Below are 6,000 nucleotides of genomic sequence, written 5' to 3'. Positions count from 1 at the left end.
AAAGCTGAATTACAACAATTCTGCAAAGATGAGTGGGCCAAAATTCCTCCAGAGCGCTGTAAAGACTCATTGCAAGTTATCGCAAACGCTTGATTGCAGTTATTGCTGCTAAGGGTGGCCCAACCAGTTATTAGGTTCAGGGGGCAATTACTTTTTCACACAGGGCCATGTAGGTTTGGATTTTTTTCTCCCTAAATAATAAAAACCATCATTTAAAAACTGCATTTTGTGTTTACTTGTGTTATATTTGACTAATGGTTAAATGTGTTTGATGATCAGAAACATTTTGTGTGACAAACATGCAAAAGAATAAGAAATCAGGAAGGGGGCAAATAGTTTTTCACACCACTGTACACAGGTAACGTCCTGCAGGTGTGGGGGTCAAATACAGAGCGCTGCGTCTGTGGGGTGCCCATGCGGACCACTGTGTGTACGTGCAGACAATGTCCGTGTGTACATTTGGAGGTCCAAGGGTCTGTCTTTCCATGCCGAAAGGGACAGAAGGCAAAAGCCACAACGGTTCAGATGTCTGGGTGTGCGAGTGAAAAGAAAATAAGCTGGGCAGGTAACTCCTAAAGGGGGGGGGGGGGATAAGAAGAGTAGGAGTGAAGAAGACGAAGGCTACACAGTCGATACGTTGTCATCCTCACCATCCTGCCTTTTCCATGTGGAAATAACCTTCAACTTTTTACCTTTGTTGGTGCACACTGACGCCGCTCTACTGTACAATAACTTCATTATGTACAGTACGGTGCAATATATGTGTGTGTGACACTTAGGTGTCCTTATATATGTATGTACAGTTTGTGTGTATAACTGTATATACAGTATAAATATATGTATGTACAGTACATGTATATGCGTGTATGTAGTAAATCTTTAGGTGTGTTTGTATTTATATATACAGTTTGTGTGTCTGTACAGTATATGTGTGTGTGTGTGTGTATATAGTACACGTTTAGGTGTCTTTGTATATGTATGTACAGCATATGTACAGTCTGTGCGTGTGTGTCGCACATATTTAGGTGTGTTCTTTAAATCTCCATCTGCTTATCAGGTGCTCACCTACCTGGTAACGCTTGTGGTTGGTCAGCCGTCACGACCTCTCAGTTGTGAGCAGCGCCTCCTGCAGTATCTGCCAAATAACACAAAGAGTACACGACGCGTATCTCGTCCTTTATTGGGGCTCACCAGGTGTACCTTATGGAGATCAAACCTCGGACATCAACGCCTGAGGTGAAGCATCTGATGTTGCACCTTGGCGGCTGGTTTTTCTCATTTGCAGGGTGAAGATCGCAGTATTACCTCCATATGTTAATTGGACTCTCAGTCTGATTAGTGAGGTGTGTTTGCATTGCTGTATACACTTTGTGTGTTTATAATTTTTTGTAGGTTGTGAAGTGGACCCTCTGTGGGTCGGACTTGTTTTTCCAGAACATCCCACAAGTGCCCGACTGGATTGAGGTCTGAGGAATCTGGAGGGCAAGTCAACACCCTGACCCCTTTGTCCTGCTCCTCAAATCATTCCTGAACAATTGAGACAGTGTGGCAGGGTGCGTCACCATGCTGCCATCAGGGAACACCGCTGTCATGGAGGGGCATATGTGGTCAGCAACCATCTTTAGGTAGGTGGTACATGTCAAAGGAACATCCACGGGAATGCCAGGACCCAAGGTTTCCCAGCAGAACTCTGCCCATAGCATCACACTGCCAATTTCCCATAATGCCCCTTGCTGCCATCTCCTCCCCAGGTAAATGACACACACACAGCTGGCTGTCCACATCATCTAAAAGAAAATGGGACTCATCAGAGGAGCCACCTTCTACCACTGCTCCATGGTACAGTTCTGATGCTCACGTGCCCGCTGTAGGCATGTCTAGTTGGGGACATGAGGTCAGCATGGGCACTCTGAGCGGTCTGTGGCTACGCTGCCAGCTGTGACACACTGTGATGTTCTGACACGCTTCTCTCATGGCCAGCATTACATTTTTTAGCAATTTGTGCTCCAGTGGCTCCTCTGTAGGATCAGAGCAGACGACCTGATGAGCCTTGAGTGCCCAGGACCCTACTGCCAGTTCACAGATTGTTCTTCTTTGGACCACTTTTAGTAGGCACTGGGAACACCACACCAGACCTGCCATTTTGGAGACCCTCTGACCCAGCCAGTCTGGCCATCACCACCCGGCCCTTGTCAGAGTCACTCAGATCCTCACACTTGCCCAGTTGTCCTTCTTCCAAGCCTCACCTTCAAGAGCTGGCTGTTCACTTGCTGCCCAATATATGCCACCCCTTGATAGGTGCCACTGGAGCGAGATCACTCATGTTGTTCACGTCACCTGGCTGATCGGTGTACGTAGGCATGTGCTGTATGTACATGTGTGGGTGAGTGTGTATCTGTATATAATGTGTATGAATATCTGTATATATGTACAGTATGTGTGTGTGTATCTGTGTATACTGTATATTCTGTATATACAATATAGGCATATGCTGTGTGAGTGTGTGTATATAGAGTGTGTATATATATATATATATAGTAAAAGGCGCTATATAGGGCCCGACCCAACACAGACTTACGCAGAGGCACGTGTCAAACAAACAGGCTTTTATTAGTTTTCTTCAGCCGGTGGGCACGTCTTCCCCGTACTCCCCCCAGCCACAACACAGTCTCAAAAGCACAAAACACAGCTCAAACAACCCTTCCTGGCACCACCGCTCTTCCCAGGCAACCTCATCCTCTTCCTCCCGATTCTGGCCTCGAATGAAGGGAGGCTGGCCCGTTTTATAGCCCACCTGGAAGTGTTCCAGGTGCTTGACCAGCTGGCCCTGATTGCACCTCCGGATGGGGCTGATAACTCGTCCAACCTGGCTGTTGGCTCTCGGCAGCACCCCCTAGCAGCCACCCCATCGCCCAACCAGGCTGTGGAGGACTCCATGTCCCATGGAGCCACGTGGGAGACGGGGAAACGAATAACGGCCGGGGAGGTTGCCACCAAGCGTCCCGGGGGAGGTATTGAGCTGTCCATGGTGGCTCCCCCAGAACATATGCAGCAGGGGGGTCCCGGCTGTCCGTCACAATATATATATAGAGAGTATATATATATATAATGTGTATGAATATCTGTAAATATGTACAGTATGTGTGTGTATATATACGGCGCCTTCAGCGTGTGTTCAGCCCCCTTCTCTTTTGTCACATTTTGCTCTGCTGCAGCCTTGGACTAAAATCATTTTTTTCCCTCAATACCCCAGAATGACAAAGTGGATTTTAAGAATTTTTGTATTCGTACCAATGCCTTGCATTAGATTGTGAAAGTCACAAAAACGCTCGTCTTCTTCTGCCTCTCCTTTTGTCTCTCCTCGACCTCCTCCCACCCGACTCCAACACCCCCAAGTGAGCCAAGACGCCCCCATTTATCTTGGACCCGGGAGCTCATTCTGAAGCTGCAGCATTGCATGATGGGAGAACTTCCTGGGTCATACGGCGCTGCCACTCATAACAGGAAAGTCCTCGCCTGACAGCGCCCCCTAGTGGCACCCAAGGACCGCTACAGGGCTGCTCTTGTGTACAACAAACCTCAGGCAGTCCTGTGGGTGCCCACGTTGGGAGCTGGTCAGAGGAGCCCCCTCATTAACTGTAAATGTGACGGGAGCGTCAGGTGTTCCCAGCTGGGTTGCACCTCCATTGTTGCACTCCTTCCATTATGGCCTCCCAGCTGGGTGGGGAGTTTTCCTTGATTCCAGTTGGAATGCCAGTCCACTCCCGCCCTGCACTCTACAATCTATCAGTGCTTTGCTTTTCTTTAAAATGACCGTTCCTCACGTTACACGTTTCCTTTTCTTTCTCTGTGGCGTCTTTCTGTTGTTTTCCTGGTTACTCTTTTAAAACACCAGCGGTGTGAAAGGCACTATATAACGAGACAATCCGTTTCTTTTCTCTCATTTTCCTCCCTTTCTTTAACATGTGTTAACTGCACACCTTTCCGACTTTTCAGTATTCATGGACTTTCCGCTTTGTTCTGGACGGAGGATGAAGATGGGGTGGATCAGCTGGGCAGTTTAAAGGCCCCTTTGAAAATCCCCGCCCCCTTGTATCATACCAGCCAATTGGGCTTTGCACTGTAAAGGATCAAGGAGTGGTGGGAGCTGTGGGCAGTCGAGTGGCGCAGTGCTTAGCGCAGTGGCCTGTCTGTGTGCTCTCTGCATGTTCTCCCTGCGTCTTTGTGGATTTCTTAGTCTCTGATTCTAAAAGGGCTCAGAGTGAATGAGCGGGCACCGGGATGGACTGGCATGTGTTTCTCACATCTTGTTATGGTGCTCCGCCTGAAGAATGAAAAGTGTGTATGACGTGACATTTCAAAGCCCTCATTAAGGGTCACAGGGGGCTGCAGCGTTACCCACCCTGGTGCCCCGTCCTTGTGCCCAGTGCCTCTGGGACTCCCTGCCTCCCTGAGTTAGATTTGTGGATGAGACGTTATTGATTATTGAAATAATCGAAGCACAGAATCCCCCTGAATAAAAGGACGAGTGCCTGTCTGCCTGTCTGTCTGTCTGTCTGTCCGTCTGGATTGAAAGGAAAAAATTTAAAATTTACAAAACGTGTAAAAAAAAAAAGTCAAAAAACTCAAAAATGATGATAATAAATACCAAACGAGGGTCTAAAAATATGAATAACGATAATAATCATACTTTTGACTTATATAGCGCCTTTCCTGTGCTTAGGGGTCTTATCATCCCATTCTTTTATTCGGTGTGACATGACTGTCTTTTAGCCGCTCAGGACACTTGAATGAGGCTGATTGCTGTGATGCTAATGAGTGACCACTCTGTGTGGGGGGCAACGGATGAGCAAAAATAAGTAACAATACATCGGCACACACGTCAGGAAACTGAAGCCCCCAACACGACTAGGCCACCAGGCCATTGTGGTCAGTGAACCCCCCCTGTTCATTCCCAGCAAGGCACTTCGACTCTAAGAATGGTTAAGTTCCACGAATGACGGCGATAGGAAGTGACGACAACGGGCGACACTACCTGAAGAGGAAAAGCCCACCGTGGGGGTCCGCATTATTATACCAGGCCAAAGGCACAACCCGTGTATCACACAAAAAAACGTGAGGTCCACATTAACTATGTAGGTAGCACAGTTAGCTGCTAATAGAAGATGGACGGCTTCATTATGCGACATCCCACCTTCCGGGCAGTTTACTGTTATATAGCGCCTTTCACAGCACATCGACTGATGGGCACTGATTTGCAATGGTCCTGTTTTGTGGTGGGCATCTGTCAGTCCAACGCCCTGCAGCAGCCGGAGGTGAGTAATAAGATAACCACTCGCTCACTCATTCACCCACCCACCCAAAGCCGAGCCCCTCATACCAATCAGCTGATTATTAACAGATGTGCAGATATTTTTTTTTTTTTTTTTTGCCCAGGTTGGAATGTTTTTGAAGCTTTCATGTTTTTTTATTTTTTGGGTTCCACCTCGCCCATCCATTCATTTTTCCAGAGATTGGCACTCAAGCCTCACCCCGCCTAAGCTCACTTTGGAATGACATTGTCACCAACAGGGTCACTTAGAAAGTGTTCAGTATGACTTGGGGGGCCCCGTTTACGGCTCACTGAGATTGGTCGGCATGCCAGGTTAATGACTGGCAGGCAACCACAGTGCAGGATGTCATTCAGTAGGAGGGGATGCTGAGCCATGACACCATGGAAGGAAAGCCGTGGACATCGAGCGGGCACAGAGTCCAGTGCCCGCGCATTTGCTGAATCTATTTATTCCAAGCGAGAGTGAGCCCTAGAAGTGCCAGTCTGTCACAGGGCATCCTCATGCAAATCTGGAGGTCCTCCTTCATAACAGACGCTCATTTCTGGGCAGAGACCGTGAGAACATGCACAGTCCATGGAGGCTAACCACCATGCCACCATGCACTACGAGAGTCCACTTCACTCCCAGCAAATCCTATCCATCCATACGTATTCAATATAGCGCCTTT

Source organism: Polypterus senegalus, chromosome 14 (genome assembly GCF_016835505.1).
Source record: "Polypterus senegalus isolate Bchr_013 chromosome 14, ASM1683550v1, whole genome shotgun sequence".
In the NCBI taxonomy this organism is placed as follows: Eukaryota; Metazoa; Chordata; class Cladistia; order Polypteriformes; family Polypteridae; genus Polypterus; species Polypterus senegalus.
The sequence above is the reverse complement of the archived record's forward strand: the minus strand, read 5'-3'. Positions refer to the sequence as shown.